General features: G+C 41.2%; 1 protein-coding gene across 1 annotated transcript in view; it reads right to left on the bottom strand.

Moving 5' to 3' along the window:
• Rala (RAS like proto-oncogene A) overlaps positions 1–5,831 on the bottom strand; it is a 56,302-nt gene extending 50,471 nt beyond the window's left edge. Inside the window, exon 1 of the mRNA XM_052157001.1 lies at positions 5,614–5,831. The gene's annotated coding sequence lies outside the window, so the exon portion shown is untranslated. The remainder of the gene's footprint in view (positions 1–5,613) is intronic.
• Between the last annotated feature and the right edge of the window lie 11,268 nt (positions 5,832–17,099).

Genomic DNA, 17,099 nt, shown 5'->3' with positions numbered 1-17,099 from the left:
ACCCATTTGTAACAGGGGAACCATCAAGCATTCCTAGCCTTGCTCACCGTTGTATTCTGTTGTTCCCCCCACCCAACCCAATCGTGAAGACATCTCAACATATGTCTCTAGAAGTCTCTCTTAAAGAGAGTAGCGAACTGCAATCTTTAAAAGGCATATCCATAACTAAATTAATATCCAGTTACAATGTAAGCATCTGTATACTAATTTAATATTGCTCTAGAGAGAATAGCTCAAGTAACCAGACAAGTTAACACACATAAACATAGAGAAGAAGGAAGAAACTGTATTTACATGTGATGTGACAGTATCTAGAAAGTGTAAGAGAATAAATACAGTGTAAAGTAACTTAGATTTCAGCCACATACAGGAAAAGGAGCAGAAATCAGCAGTATTTATTTGCATAAATAATAACCACTTTGAAGATATACCTAAAAAAGATAAAATATGACTAAACTTAATAAGAACCACACAAAGTTGTATTAAAAAGTTAGTTCTCAAGATACAAAAAAAGAAAATAAAGACATTGCTTGTTCTTCATTAATGTTAAATGTCTCAATGCCATCAAGATGCCAACTGCTCCTAAGTAAGCTCATAAATGTAATGCAATTCCAGTAAGAAAGCCACAGGCAAACTAATGCTAAAATTCACAAGGGAAAAAAGACACAGCAGAGCAAGAGAACCGGTGAAGAGAAGCTGCTGCAACGGGGATTGCCCAGTCAGACAGCACACCACACCTCAGTGAACGCAGATCTCTATGACTAGGGTGCTGGTACTGGCCCAGTACTGGCCAGAAACGCCAACAGAATAGAATGCACCCATTTCCATATAGCGTGTTTCAGATGAGCAAATATTGGTTTTCATAAATGGATAACTATATCAATAGTTGAAGGTGGTAAATTAGATTCCTTTATCACACCATATACAGAAATATGCTCCATGTGGAACTAAACATGAGAAATAAAACTATATAATAAGTACGAATTTCTCTACAATCTAAGGGCATAGGAAAGTTTTTTAAGGTTAGAACTCCAGATGAAATAAATTTAAGATGACTATATTTAATTAAGCAAACGAAGACTTTTCATGGCAAAAACAACATGAACAACACCAAAGGATGACTAAATATTTTAACATATGGCAACATTAAAAGGTAATGTTCTTAAATAAAAAAAAAAAGTTGAAAAGATGAAGGAAAAATACCAAAAAATTGTGTAGAAAATCAGGTTAATAATAATAGAATGGTTCCTAGCATATTTTGAAAGTGTTATATATATACTTATAATAAGGGAAAGCCCAAAGAAAATACACTGAGTCAATCAATCACGGTGGCATCTACTTGGCACTCAGTCCTCAGGAGAGTACAACAAAACTTGAAATGAGCTGACAAAATCACTCTCCATAGTGTAGTAAGTACTGGGACAGCTGTCACAGAAACACAGAAGTCTCCCCCCACCCCAACCTAAGGCAGAGTCTCACTATTTACTCCAACTTACAGTCATCCTGCTATTATAATTATCAGAATTATAGGTGTGCCCACCTTACTATTTTGCCTAGTCTTGAAGATTTTTCTTTCTTTCTTTTAAGATACAGGTCTAGAAAACAAAACAAAACAAACAAACAAACAAAAAACCCAGTTACACACAGACATAATTCTTGGAAAAAGTGTAACCCAATGGGAGCCTGAAGGACGAGCAGGGGGAGGCGGGGGGGGGGGGGGGGAGAGTGGTCAGATCTCCAGGAACTGGGAATGGGATCACCCAAGGAAACACCAGGATTCCGGGTCACAGCACTGCTGGAACTGGGCTTGTGGAGAGGGATGGCCCAGTGAGTGAGTTTAGGTCAGCAGTCCTTATGGCAGGTTGTATGTACCAGATGAAGGATAACGTTCAACATGAGCCACAGAGGATTTAAACCAGTGCGGAGTATGATGGATGTTTTAAATATGAGGAAAAGATTACCAGGAGGCCAACTATGGGTTAAGCGGGGTCTCAGTAATCAAAATAAACCTAGATAGCACTCACTGAGCAGCCTCCGTGTTCAATGGGTACCACCATCACTATTCGATTGCGTTAAAAAATGGCAGAGATCTTATAGCTTAGATGACCATCATCAGAATCTTTGTTGGATTTCATCTATTTTACATAGCACCTGAAATTAAGGTCATTATCTTTGGCTGGACTGTCCATAATCATACTGTGAAACCCTGACACTTAGTTTCAAATCTGAATCAAACAACAGAATTGGAACTCAGAGTTAAGTAAATTGTATCTGTCAAGTATTCTGTCTCTTGTATCTAATACAGGACACTGTGAAGGACTTTCAGGAAGTATCATATTATTTAATTTCTACATGACATTGGTATTTTTTTCTTTAGCTTTTCTATTTTTTGTATTTAAGAATATTGATTCAAGCAGGGCAGTGGTGGCAGTACTCAGGAGGCAGATGCAGGCAGAGCTCAGAGTTTGAGGCCATCCTGGAACACACAGAGTGAGTTCCAGGACAGCCAGGGTTACACAGAGAAACACCTGTCTCAAAATCCTCCCACTATAAATAAATAAATAAATAAATAAATAAATAAATTTAATGGCTTAGACTACTCTCATGATGTTGAGGAAATAAACCTTCACTTTCGTGTATAATTAAATCAATGATAAAAATTCCCTTTAAAAATGTACTCAGTTTAAAAATAGAGGAGAAATACTGTTCCTTGTGGAGGCTATAGAAGGAGCTTTGCTATTTGGAATGACAGCATCTCACTTCTCATCTTTTAAAGCAAGTGATGGACATGTTCTCGGTCCATTACTTTTTAAGCCCATAAAAAGTAGTATTTTTTTTTTAAATCCATACTTGCAGAGGAAAAAGCAACCAAACCTGTAAGAATAGAGTTCTGCAACTCCTTTTTTTTTTTTTTTAATCCTACTGTCCTACATTGATTCCACCCTCATTAGTGGAAGGAAAAAGGAAACAAATATGATTTCAAACAGGGCTGGCTCAAACAGGTGCCGCAGAAGTAAAAAGCCATCAAAGACCCTGTTCTCAGTTCCTAGTGTTCTACCAGGACACCTATAAGTACAGTTACATTGTGTTTGCAAGCACCCTGGAAATAAAGATGCCTGTAACTCCCACTTGAAGCCCCTTGGCTAATCACTGGTGACCCCAGGCTATACTTTAGGAGTGATAGCACAGTATCTTTTCTGGAAACTCAGGTAGGTCAGAAGAATCCATTTGACTTTTACAATTAGCTGCAATTTTCAGTGTTCTTGGAAATTGTTACTGTACTTTTAAATCCTAGCTCTACTACATGTTAGTTTGTGAGCTGAGCTTCTGGCCAAATAACTTCACTTAGTGTTGGGGAAGACCACCCATATTGCAGAAATATGGTGGAGATAAATAATATAAGCATACTGGTATCCTTACAATCCCCAGTACAGTTCTTGATGGGCAATCAATACACAAGAACTATTACTACCAAGATGGTTGTTGAATCAAAGTAGGGAAATCTAACCTCTATATAGTAATGTTATGAAACCAAAGGCTTCTCTCTCCTTATTCTAAGACTTATAGCATTTTATAAAACAATGGAAACTCTCCCCTATCTCTTCAAGATCATAGACTCTTCCCTAGTTAACAGTCAGATTCCAGAATTTGTAAAATGATTCCTCTTTTCACATATTTATAAAAGAATTCAAGAACCTATTAGTTTGGTAGACCCATATACAAGAAGTGATGTTGCTATGTTTACTTGTGCTCTGCAGAAACGCTGCTTAGAAAGCTAATGCAGGACCACTAGATACCAGAAGACAAAGATATGCGCAGCCTAAATTGAGAATAATGCAACCATCTATAGGCCAAAACACTCTCTTAAAAATGGTGAGCATTTGTTCCTATAATTCTTTCCTATGATTTGTTCCCCCCCCCACCCTGAAAGCCCTGGGGAAAAAATAGTTGTAATGAAATACTACTTCAAAATAAATGATACATTTGCACACTCAGCAGAGAGAAGCATGTGGATCTCTGAATATGAAAGTGCCTGCTAACCAGATGCCAAGGTCACATCAGGGTATCAGAAGATGTCATGTATCCATGACAAAAAAATGAGCCACTCTGAGAAATCATGCTTTTCACCTTATTTCTAAACAGCATCAAGCCCTAACTTCCTCTTTTTAAAGATTGGGTACAGTTATCAACTCCACTCATATACTTGCTATCTTTTGCCAGGAAATCTCTTCCTTCTAACTCTGGATATACTCTAGAAGTAAACACGAAACAATAAAATATAAATGATTATGTCATCTAATCACAATCCCTAAATATTTTTTATCTTTCCCCCGGGGCCGGGGTTGTGAAAATGAAATTCTTCCTGAGTTTTTCCTTGACCTTCTGGAGAACAACAACAAAAAAGACAATGCAAAATGTTTATGTTCCAAGAATCTCAAAGGAACAAAACTGTGCTCTTAACAAAACTGTTTGGGGCCTTGCTAGAGACGGAATCTAGTACCCTTTGGTAGGCCACTACTAGCCAAAATCAATTGCTATTCCCTCAACTGTACACGTTAACATTCATTCATTCAGTGAAGAAATGTGGGAAGTACTGAGCACTTTACATGGTAATAGAGAGGAAGATGAAAAAGGCTCCTCCTCTGAAAAATATTGAGCTGTAAAAACATCTTAAGGGTCACAAGAGTCATTTGCAAGAATATTGTATCAACAGATACAAACAACATAGGCTATTAGGATACCCTTAGACATTTTAACAAGCATAAGCCAAAAGGAATGCCTTCTACGCTGTGAGTAATAAATTTCTTGGCCAATTTTGGGAACATGATTAAAGCTGTAATTTATTTACAAGAAAAGAATTCACAGAAATAAAGGTTCTCCCGGCACACATACCCAAACTGTAAATTGGGTGCTTCCTGGCTTGACAGGTAGGGCGTGGCACCAGAGTTCTCACAGTAGCTCAAAGACACTTGGATGAGCTCTTACAAATCTGGACATTCTGGTTTCCAAGCAAAGGCCAGTTAATTCTTTAATTCCTCCTAAGTCCCCAAACAACACAACCACCTCAGTGCCACCACGTCCGCCCACTCAAACACACATATGCCCAGCTAAAGCACACAAATGGTATCTTCTACTCCTTGATATCTTTCAGGAACCAAACGCGGAAGATACCTCCATCACACAATACCTACATTCCCTTCCTCTTCTAAAGGCTAAACCTGTACAAGAAGAGCCCATGAGCATTCAGCTGGACACGAAGCGTCTAAAGACTTTAGTCTGAAAAAACCCACTCCTTCCAAAGACTGTCAGGGAAGCCGGAAAAGCAGCTGCTCTGTACTGGCAAAGAGTGGATTGAAAGCGAGGGAGGTCAGGGGTGGAGTGCGGCGCAGGGACTGCGGCGGCGGCAGCCCCAGGTCGTGGGCACCGCCCGGGCACAGCCCTGGGAGCCACCGGTGCGATGCAGGTGACCTTCCGGAGACGCCGCCCGCCGTCGGGGCGCAGTTGAGTCCCAGCCCAGGCGGCAGGCGGGACGTGCAATCTCGGCGGCCGCGGGCCTGGCCCGTCGGACACACCCCCGCCGCGGCCCGGCCTCCCCGGCCGGCGAGCGCTCACCTGCACCGCGAGCCGCTTTACCCGCGGGCTCTTGGGTCTCGGCTGCGCCGATCGGACCGCGCTCGGGGCTGCGCTCGGAGTTCCGCGCGGGGCGCGGCAGGAGGAGTCGGGAGGGCGGCGGCGGCCTGGGCGGCGGCGGAGGAGGAGGACTCCGGCACTCCGCTCTAGGGAGACCCACCCTCCTCCCAGCCGCTCTGCAGCAGCCGCCGCAGATCACTTCCGGGGCGCGGGGCAGCGGGGCGGGGCGCCAGGCGGCACTTCCTGTTCGCGGAGCCGAATTCTCCTTGACGACTGCAACAAAGGCTCTCCGGGCGCGGCCGAGACACAAGTGGTACAGACACAAGAACCACGGCGAGCCAGCGGGTTCGCAAGGCGCAGTCACCTTCCAAGGCCGGGCCGGGGTTCCCGTGTTGCGGCGTTTTCGTCTTCCCAGGACAAGGAGGGATTCCTGGAGAAAGGAGAGGGGGAGGCCGCCATCTTGCTTCTGGGGGGCTACTAAGGTCCCTGGCAAGAGTTTTCCAGCGAGTAGCCTACTACGTGGCTTGTCGCAGATAAAGTCCTGGGAGGTAGATTGGTTGCCTGTCCTGATTGGAGGGCCTCTATAGCTGACCGAGTAAAGAACTGGCCTTAGCATATGGGCTTCGGGTTCTTTTGGGAGAATTCCCTTTGCACACTGGATATGGCACTGAGATAAGGCGATGCTCCATAACACACTGATTTAAAGTCCTAAATTAGTTGTTAAACTGAATGTTGTTTCTTTAAGTCTGCCCACAAGTTCGAGATAGTTTGCCCAGCGTCTGTTAGCTGCCACGCATTCTTCCCTGGACTTTTAAAATTCTCATTTCCTTTGGCCCCAAATTTAGAACCAATGGCTTGGTTGATTGGCATGACTACTTAAAGGAATGAATGTCCACTCGGTCAAGTTTGCAACCAAGAAACCAAATACTTGCATTTGAAAGTATGAATGGAGGGACGACTTGATGACTTTACTAACTGTAGGTTAGAGTTCTAAACCTAAGTAAGATCCTTTTCCGGTACAAAAAGAAGATGGTAAATCCGATCCAAATAAAGGGAGTCTCCGCAGAACAAGGATCAGTGGTTCATGGAGATGGCTGAATACCACTTATCTGTCTTAAAAGTTCTACCAGGGCTGATGAGAAAGATGAGGCTACAGAAGGAGACTGGAGTCAAGTCCTGGCTGGCTTTTGTGTTGTCTATTAAATTCTGGAAGTAGAACGGCTAGATACATTATATTTTAAGCTGTTTGTAAATGGTGGTCTGATTAATAGGGGTGTTGGCCAGTATAGCAAACAGTAGACAGTGAACTATTGCAGAAGAGGAAGGAGAAAGGTCTTTGTAACGGTGCCAGTAACCATCCAAAAGAGATGATTTCTCAAATGATGAAGCCATAATAAGCTTCATAAGCCAAATAAGAATTGTTTGCTGGGCAACTGGAGGGTAAGAGAATTGAAAGTGAATATTTTGCTTTTGGAGAGATGCAGGGTAAAAGTGTACTTTGTATGTGTGATTTTTGTCCTGGCCATGTAACTTGAGGATGACCTTGAACTTCAGACTCTTCTAACTACATCTCCCAAGTGCTGCTAATAGAGACCTAGACCATCATGTCTGTTTTTGCTGGGCTAGAACCCTGAGTTTCATGCCTAGCCAGCAAACACTCTGTTCCTAGAGCTATATCTCTATTGCATAAAGGTGTACTTTACTAAGGAGGTCAAGGATGGACATAGGTTACAGGAGAGGGATGTCTTTAGTCTGAAGTGAATGGCATTGTCTAATGGCAGTTGCTGTGTGTTGGGTTCCGAGTTCTGGAGTGGGCAGGAAGAGCTGAAGTTAGATACACCATAGGTTTATATTTCCACTTTCAAGCAGATGTAGTCTCACTACATTGAGCTTAATTTCAAAACCTTTTCTTCTTTCTGCTTTACTTGAGAGAAATTTTTAAAGTACTGTATTAACACAGCTCACTACCCACAGCCATTCTAATATTCTAATACCTAATGGTCTACATGAAGATACAAACAAATAACTGATGTGTTGAGGTTTCCACAAGAGGCAGGGGGAACTGAAACCTAAAACACAGATTGAAAAATGGCCCCTTACTATACAAAAGAAAGAAGGCCTAAACAATGAGTATGATAAGTTAGCTTCATTATATTCAATAATGAACATGCATCCTTAATTTTTGAGTGAATTCTTACAATAAACTATGTAATATGTTACAAAAAAGAAAGCAACACATTTTATTCAAGTATCCTACTTATTAATATTATCTTTCTTGACTTCCAAGGCTCAAAGTGCCTACATATTAGGGACATTTTGGGACTTTCCTTCTTTTCTAAGATACAGGGTCTGAAATACAGTACGCTGTGACCTTATCCCCTTCCTTGACTCTGAACTTAAACAGCTGCTTCCTTTCTTAATAGCATTTGGCTTCTCTGATCTGGTTTAATTCACTGTCTGATTGTTCCATCCAGATTGTATAAATACTTTCTCTTCTGTTCTGTTCTTATTTCTGCACTTCTCTGGGAAAGACCAATCTGTTTATTAAATAGCTCATTATAACAAAGGTCATTTAAATTAGAATTCTGCATAAAGATATGAAAGTATTCTGCTGACATATATATCCATACCCATACAAGAACAACTAGGAACTGATACTAAGATGTGATAAACCCCCTCAAAAATAATGTAAAATTAAAGTTAAAGTGGATCTCAATTTTGATATTCATAGATGCTGTTCAAAGATCATTTTCAGACTATGTCAGATTGTACCAAAGAGCACTGTTAAACATTAATTTGGGTTCTTCATTTCCAAAGATAAAATGCATAATTTTATTTATAACTGACAAACATAAAACCTGTTCAGTATTAAAAGACTGAAAAGTTTTGTAGGGAATTAAACAGAATCAAGTGTATCTATTGTCTCATTTAAGAGAAATGTTTCATTTGGAAGATCATTACAATCAGATAATGGTTGCTAAATAATTCATACAATGACAAAAGGATAATGTTAAATAACTAATATACTGTAACTATATATTAGAAGTACGAAATACTACACAACTATAGATCCAAAATTTTATATTATTAATATTTCTCATAATAGATCAAAAAAGGTATGGCATGGCAGTGAATGGTGCCTGCCTGTAATTCCATCACTGGGGAGTTGGAAACATCAGAATTTCAAGGCCATCCTTGGCTACACAGTTCAAGGCCACTCTGGACTACTTGAGAACCTGTACACATATAATCATCTCAAAATTCAAATCATAGCATATTAAAATAAACAGTACAAAAACTATTCATGCAAATCAAAGATTCCATACAATTTTCAACACAGAAAATGTTAATATTTGATGAAATTTTTACCTGATTTAACCCAGAGCAAAGTAACTTCTAGAACAAGACAATGAAAATTTGTGTTTGTCTTTCTTATCCTTACTGCAGTCCTGGTATGGTTTTAAGGAATGTACAGATTTTGTTGCATTAAATCTTAAAATTATACAACAGAACTTGCTAAAAAAAAAAAAAAGAAATTTTCAAGAAAAAATTTTCTTTTTGTCTCACCTCTCCATTCTGCATTTTCATACAATCACTAAGAAGGCAGCCAAGCCTGTTAAGAGTAATTTATCTGAGACTCATGAGGCTTGGGGCAGTTATTGGCTCTAGTGCTCTGTACAAGGTCAGATTTTATTGGAACCAGAGCTTCCCAAACCTACTCGTTCCTTAGAATCTGAGGGAGCAAATGCCTTCTAGTTTATCCAACATATTTTAATTGGTGGAAATCAAGGAGTCTGAATTTCTGTAACTCTAATGTGCAGTTGCATTGACAATCACTGAATAGTCTTTGCCTCTAACTGTATAGAAAGTCTGAAAATGTGTGGTCCACAAGGGTAAGGTCTAACGTTGTCAGAACTCTGTTCTTGCTGTTCTCACTAATGTAGCCACATCAATGAGGCCAACTAGAACACCTATGCCTAGATACACAAGTGATATACTTCTTTAGCCCCTACTTAAGCTTACCTACCTCCATGGCAACCAGCTAAAAGTATAAAACCACCTGTTCTGGCTTTTGTTTTGTTTTTGCTAACTTGACAAAAGCTAGTCATCCAGGGAGAGGAGCCCTCGATTGAGAAAATGTCCCACTAAATTGTACTGTGGGCAAGTCTGAGGGGTGTTTTCTCTTACTCAGGGTTTCTATTGCTGCACAAACATCATGACCAAGAAGCAAGGGGAGGAAAGGGTTTATTGAGCTTACACATCCACACTGCTGTTCATCACTAAAGGAAGTCAGGACTGGAACTCGAGCAAGTCAGGAAGCAGGAGCTGATGCAGAGGCCATGGAGGGATGTTTCTTACTGGATTACTTCCCCTGGCTTGCTCAGCCTGCTCTCTTATAGAACCCAAGACTACAAGCCCAGAGATGGCACCACCCACAAGGGGCCCTCCCCACTTGATCACTAATTGAGAAAATGCCCCACAGCTGTATCTCATGGAGGCATTTCCCCAAATGAAGCTCTTTTCTCTGTGGTAACTCCAGCCCATGTCAAGTTGACACACAAAACCAACCAGTATAATTGACCCCTTGTCAACTTGATGCACAAACACATCACTATTAAGCCAAAACCCTTACTTTCTTATCCCCAAGATCTAAATGACTTTAAAAGTCCCAGTCTTTACATATTAAAAGTTCAATCCCTTTAAAATGTCCAATATCTTTAAAAATTCAAAGTCTTAACTGTGGGCTCCACTAAAATACTTTCTTCAAGAGGGAAAAATATTAGGACACAGTCACAATCAAAAGCAAAACTAAAAATCCAGTGGTTCAATGTCTGGGATCCAACTCACAATCTTCCAGGCTCCTCCAAGGGCTTGGGTCACTTCTCCAGCTCTGCCCTTTGTAGCGCACAGCTTGTCTTCTAGGCTCCAGCTGTCTGTACTCCACTGCTGTTGATGTTCTTGGTGGCCATCACATGGCACTGGCACTGGCAACTCCAAAACACTGCTGTCTTCTGCTGTAACTAGGCTTCACCAATAGCCTCTCATAGGCTCTTTTCATGGTGCCAAGCCTCATCTCCTATGCATGACCCCTTCAGTCCTGGGCCACCAATTGCACCTGAGGTTGCACCTTCACCAATGGCCTTCCAAGGCCTCTCACCATAACGAGCCTTCGCTGCTTTTATGACCCCTTCATGCCTTCAAAACCAGTACCACCTGGGTGACTCTTACACAGTACCAAGTCCAGCCACAGCACAAAGTACAACTGTGCCTATCTCTGGAACACAGCCTCTTTGTACTCTCAGAAAACACTTCCCAGAAGAGTTCACCTTAGTGATGCTGGTTTCTTCTTAATCACCGCTAATTTCTTAGCTCCAGCATCAGTAGTCCCAGTAACACAAAGGTTTGCTTTAGTGGTTCTGGTAACTTATTTATCACAGCTAGTTCTTCAGCCCCAGCTAACCAAAACACAGAATATTCACAATCAAAACATGGCCCTGATAAGAGTCTTTAATCTTCCCTCTGAAATTTCACAAGCCAGGCCTCCATCTTCTGCACTCTTCTTAACATTATCTTCCAAGCTCCTATACAATATCCCACAGAGGTCTCAATACTGAATGGACAATCTAGTCCAAAGTTCCAAAGTCCTCCACAGTCCTCCCCAAAACATGGTCAGTTTGTCGCAGGAATACCCCATTATGCTAATACCAATTTGTCTTAGTCAGGGTTTCTATTCCTGCACAAACATCATGACCAAGAAGCAAGTTGGGAAGGAAAGGGTTTATTGAGCTTACACATCCACACTGCTGTTCATCACTAAAGGAAGTCAGGACTGGAATTCAAGCAAGTAAGGAAGCAAGAGCTAATGCAGAGGCCATGGAGGGATGTTTCTTACTGGATTGCTTCCCCAGGCTTGCTCAGCATGCTCTCTTATAGAACCCAAGACTACAAGCCCAGAGATGGCACCACCCACAAGGGGCCCTCCCCCCTTGATCACTAATTGAGAAAATGCCCAACAGCTGGATCTCATGGAGGCACTTACACAACTGAATCTCTTTTCTCTGTGATAACTCCAACTTGTATCAAGTTGACACACAAAACCAGCCAGTACAAGTAGTGACTCATGTGGGTGAGATGAACCCATTGTGGTTGGTGCCACCCCTGGGCAGGTCATCTAGAGTTGTATAAGACAGCTGAGCAATCCATGGGAAACAATCCATTAAGCATCATTATTCCAAGGCCTTTGTTTGAGTTCCTACCCAGACTTCCTATATAATGGACTGTGGAAAGTGTAAGATGAAACAAACCCTTTCCTCTTATGGTGGTTTGAATGAAAATGCTTCCTGTAGGTTTAAATATTTGCATGCTCAGTTCCCAGTTGATGATATGCTTGGAAGGATTAGAATTCAAGTCCTTGTTGGAGGAAGTATAACACTAGGGAAGGTTTCAAAAAAGTCCACACAAGACTTATTTAGTCTTGTATCTTTAGCTACCCTGCCCAAGCACACGCATGCACACGTACAGTTGTTCCTTTTCAACTTGCCTTTGGACACACTTGCTGGGCACTATCTCATTCCTGGAAAAGCATGCCCTTAACAATATTCTTATCTCCACACCTCCCACCTGCCCTAAACCTTAGTTGCTAAAAGACATGACCACCCTCCTGTAGGAGCAGCCACAGGCCCCTGCTCCTCCCAAGACCTTACATGACCGCTTCATTTTTCTCTCTCCAAAGCATCTTTCTCCTCCCTTGCATCTGTCACTTTTCCTCCAGGAAGTTCCATTATTCTTTCCACCCAGCAATTGGTCCATGGTTTCTTTATTGACAGATCAAAAACCAATTGGGGAATAGGACCTTAGCCTCAGAACCACCCCTACATGTCTCTGTCTTTGCATGCTGTCAGCAGATTAGGATGTAAAGCTCTCAGCTACTTCTGCAACATCATACCTACTGTACTGGCTAGTTTTGTGTGTCAAGTTGACACAGGCTGGAGTTATCACAGAGAAAGGATTTCCAGTTGGGGAAGTGCCTCCATGAGATCCAGCTGTGGGGCATTTTCTCAATTAGTGATCAAGTGGTGAGGGCCCCTTGTGGGTGGTGCCATCCCTGGGCTGGTATTCTTGGGTTCTATAAGAGCAGTCTGAGCAAGCCAGGGGAAGCAAGCCAGTAAGAAACATTCCTCCATGGCTCCATCAGCTCCTGCTTCCTAACCTGCTTGAGTTCCAGTCCTGACTTCCTTTAGTGATGAACTACAACGTGGAAGTGTAAGCTGAATAAACCCTTTCCTCCCCAACTTGCTTCTTGGTCATGATGTTTGTGCAGGAATAGAAACCCTAAGACAAATTGGTACCAACGTAGTGGGGTATTCCTGTGATAACCTGACCATTGTTTGGGGAGGACTGTGGAAGGACTTTGGAACTTTGAACTAGAAAAGCCATTAGAATATTAAGAGCTCGGTGGAAAGTTCTGTAGGAGCTTGGAAGACAATGTTAAGAACAGTGCAAAAGATGGAGGCCTGGCTTGTGAAATTTCAGAGGGAATATTAAAGACTCTTACAGTGGCCGTGTTTTGATTTTGAAGATTCTGTGGTTTTGGTTAGCTGGGGCTGAAGAATCAGCTGTGAGTAGCAAGATACCAGAACCACTAAAGCAAACCTTTGTGTTACTGGGACTACTGATGCTGGTTAGCTGGAGCTAAGAAATTAGCGGTGATTAAGAAGAGACCAGCATCACTGAGATGAAATCTTCTTGGAAGTGTTTTCTGAGAGCACAGAGAGTATGTTCCAGAGATAGCCACAGTTATATTTTGTGCTGTGTCTGGACTTGGTACTGTGTAAGAGTCACCCAGATGGTATTGGTTTTGAAGGCATGAAGGGGTCATGAAGATCAGCTGAGGCTCTTGGCACAGTGAGAGGCCATGGAAGGCCACTGGTGAAGGTGCAGCCTCAGTTGCAACTGATGGCCCAGGACTTGAGGGGGTCATGCATAGGAGAAGAGGCTTGTCACCCTGATGAGAGCCTATGAGAGGCTATTGGTGAAGCCTAATTACAGTAGAAGTCAACAGTGTTTTGGAGATACCAGTACCATACGATGACCACCAAGAACAGCAGCAGCTGTTGGAGTGGAGTACAGGTAGCTGGATCCTAGAAGACAAGCTGTGTGCTACAAAGGGCAGAACTGAAGGAGTGACCCAAGCCCTTGGAGGAGCCCAGAAGATCGTGAGTTGGATCCCAGACATTGGGCATTTGGAGTTTGAGTTTTGCTTTTGGTTGTGACTGTGCCCTGATATGTTTCCTTCTTGAAGGAAGAAAGTATTTTATTGGAGCCCACAGTTAAAAGACTTTGAACTTTTAAAAGACTTTGAATTTTAAAGATATTGGATATTTTAAGGTGATTGAACTTTTAATATTTAAAGACTGTGAGACTTTTAAAGTAATTTAGATCTTGGGGATGAATAAGAAAGTAAGGGTTGAGGCTTAATAGTGATGTGTTTGTGTGTCAAGTTGACAAGGGGTCAATTGTACTGACTAGTTTTGTGTGTCAACTTGACACAGGCTGGAGTTATCACAGAGAAAGGAGTTTCAGTTGGGGAAGTGCCTCCATGAGATACAACTGTGGGGGCATTTTCTCAATTAGTGATCAAGGGGGGAGGGCCCCTTGTGGGTGGTGCCATCCCTGGGCTGGTATTCTTGGGTTCTATAAGAGAGCAGTCTGAGCAAGCCAGGGGAAGCAAGCCAGTGAGAAACATCCCTCCATGGCTTCTGTATCAGCTCCTGCTTCCTGACCTGCTTGAGTTTCAGTCCTGACTTCCTTTAGTGATGAACTGCAACATGGAAATGTAAGCTGAATAAACCCTTTCCTCCCCAACTTGCTTCTTGGTCATGATGTTTGTGCAGGAATAGAAACCCTGACTAAGACACCTACCTACCTATTGCCATTTTGGTGGTGGACTGAAAGTATAAACAATTTCTCCCACTCCACCAAATGCTTTCTTTAATGAGAGTTGCCTTGGTCATGGTGTCTCTTCACAGCAACCAAAGAATAATAAATATTTTTGATCATGGCATTTCATAACTGCAATAAAAGTCTTTACCTCAATGTACAGAAAATCTCTGCACATATGTGCCCCTCAACGTTTTAAAAGCAAACTTAGGGTTTTCTTTCCCATTTAACTAAATCCAAGATGCTTTTTATTTATTATTAAAAATATTTCTGATTGCTTATGAAGTATACCATGAATACCATGAAGAATGCAAGGAAAAGTAAAATAGATAAAGCCCAAAACATAAAATTATAGTCTAAATTTAGAACTGTAAGTGTTGCTGAATTGTAGAGATTCTACAAGCATTCGGGAATAAGATAGAAATACTCAAATGAGAAAACTCTCTTCATGTAACTGTCATATCTAACTGAACATGGTAGGAAGTGTTAGAAGGAACAATGCAATTGATAGCTTCAGAGCCATTAGTTGGATTTTCTAGGCCTTGGTAGCTTGGAAGGTTTCTGGAAAGCCCTGGTCCTTAGTCAATGGTAAACGTTTGGAAACCTGTGATTGTGGCTTTTTTATATCTTAAGTTTTTTGTCCTTATTATTGGGAATTTCATATGTTTAATCTACAATAAAATGTATGTCACCTTCTCCACCTCCAACTCCTTTTATATTCCCCCAACCTGCCTTCTCCAAATTCCATGTCTCTCATTCTCTCTTTCTTTTAATAAGTTACTAAGCTTAATTAGTGCTACTTCTATGTACACAGGTATGGGGCTATGTACTAGAACATATGAATCCTATCAGTTGACCATATTTTCAAAAGAGAAAGATTCTCTCTGTCTCAGAAACTATTAGCCATCAATAGCTCCTCAGTAATAGATGGAGCTTGAAGATCATCTAAATGAAAATTTTTGCTGGCTTGATCTCATGCCGGTCCCATGAGTATAACTTCAGCTTCTGTGACTTTATAAGTGGGATATCATGTTATATCCAGGAGCTGTTGTGTGTGCAATATAAAGATTCATTTAGAGCCAAGCACATAGACTCATTCTCAGGACTTTGATTGAATATACATCTCCCCATTGACTAGTGTCCACTGCAAAACAAAGTTTTCTCTAACCAAGGTTAGGAGAAGCCCAGGTCTATGTATAGCATATAAACATAAATATTTAGGTGGGGATTTGATAGCATGATCATTTAGCAAACTAAAAAAAAAAAAAAAAAACAAAAAACAAAAAAACAAAAAAACATGTTCTGTGACCTAGACATGGGCATTTGGCCAGGCCTCACATTCAATCAGAAAACAATTATTCCTTAACAGTCCATATTGCAACAGTGAGCATATCTTTCATGGCTGATCAGTATTACAGCATGCAGAGTCCAGCACTGGATAAGTCCATTAATGTCTTTTCTCTCCCATCAGCTTGACTAGCACCTTCTGACACCAGGAAAGCTAGCCACCAGGGAGGAAGTTTCCTGGTCGGTTCGACATTGATCTATGTCCTGCATCCAAAGTGTGTGGTGTCTTCAGCAATAGGTCATCATTTAGTCATGGCTGTTAACCAAGGGCAATGGCAACAGCTGGTGTTTTGGAGGCTTCTGGGACATTCTTTACTAGTAACTCATTGGGAGGACTCCCATGCCTCTGGACATGTATTCTGGGGGTGACATTCTCCAACCGTGCTAGGTCCTTCTTTTGAAGCTTTTTAAATTGTATTTTGAAATTAGCTTATTACCTAATGGGATTTTATAAGGTCATGTCATGTATCCTTTGTTTTCGATTAATGCATCCATTGTCCTATCTGTCCCCAGCCCCATCCCTTCTTAATCTTTTAGCCCACAGTATTCTTCACCCCTTTTCATTCATATGTATCCTATTCCCCCTTCAGTTACTTTTTAAAACTGTGTTGTGAGGCTTCTATAGGGCACTGGTAAGTTTGATGCTCACATACGTATTACCTACCTAATGTCTCTTGGTTGTTTTAAAGGCAATCAACTCAAACCAAGCATGTTCGAAATGAATCACCAAACTCATAGATGTGAAACTTTCCTTTCAACTTTTATTTCTTTAATATCTACTCAACTCCCAGATCTTCCACAGTGCTATATCTGGAAGCTATTCATTTCACTGTTTCTATACTCATTTTCTTAATTCAACTGTAATCGCTTCCCTATTATTACTGCTGTATAAAAATCCAATCTTAGCCATGTATCTATTGGAGTTTGGGGTAAAACTTGATCTTACAATCCATCTTCTTAAATTTCTTGAATACTTACATTAATCTCAGATAACTGGAGGTGTCTTTCTTCCTAGGGAGGGCAAGAACTGCATGTTTTGCGTACTATTATTAATACCATGTTGGTCCAGTACTGATTTTCGTCTAACATGAATGAACCATTGGAAAATATTTGAAAGTTAAGTTTTCTCTCTATTAAAATAAGCTGAGATATATTGCAGCAAGGGGAAAACTTCAAAATAT

This window comes from Apodemus sylvaticus, chromosome 14 (assembly GCF_947179515.1).
Source record: "Apodemus sylvaticus chromosome 14, mApoSyl1.1, whole genome shotgun sequence".
NCBI classification, from domain to species: Eukaryota; Metazoa; Chordata; class Mammalia; order Rodentia; family Muridae; genus Apodemus; species Apodemus sylvaticus.
The sequence above is the reverse complement of the archived record's forward strand: the minus strand, read 5'-3'. Positions and strand labels throughout refer to the sequence as shown.